This window comes from Penaeus monodon, chromosome 22, assembly GCF_015228065.2.
Source record: "Penaeus monodon isolate SGIC_2016 chromosome 22, NSTDA_Pmon_1, whole genome shotgun sequence".
Classification (NCBI taxonomy): domain Eukaryota; kingdom Metazoa; phylum Arthropoda; class Malacostraca; order Decapoda; family Penaeidae; genus Penaeus; species Penaeus monodon.
Window position 1 is genome coordinate 10683099 of NC_051407.1, and position 361 is coordinate 10683459.

Sequence of the window (361 nt, forward strand, 5' to 3'; positions counted from 1 at the left end):
CGCTTTTGCGCAATATTTGCATTTTTATTACGTGTTCAGGGTGATGTGGAATATTTCAGATTTTAGATAACTTTTCTTTTTTTAAACATATTTAGGAATTTAAGTTATTTTAGCAAGGCGTTTTTATTTGATCTATAAAGAGATGTGGCGTATTTTAGGTAAGGAAATATTACAAATGAAAAACTCAGCGCGCACGGAGGAGTATATATCGTTAATTAAATTATCCGAGAGAAATTAATAATCACTTGTAAAGATGTACTTATTGATATATTTGCATTTCATCAAAGTGAATGTCTAAGGTGTTTGAATTATTCGGGCGCATTCGGTGTACACATGCCATGGATATTTATTCATCAATGAT

At 30.7% G+C, this 361-nt stretch overlaps 1 protein-coding gene across 1 annotated transcript in view; it reads left to right on the forward strand.

Annotated features, from left to right (window-relative positions):
- LOC119586935 (putative neural-cadherin 2) overlaps positions 1 to 361 on the forward strand; it is a gene marked incomplete at its 5' end in the record, with an annotated part of 72205 nt that overhangs the window by 55884 nt on the left and 15960 nt on the right.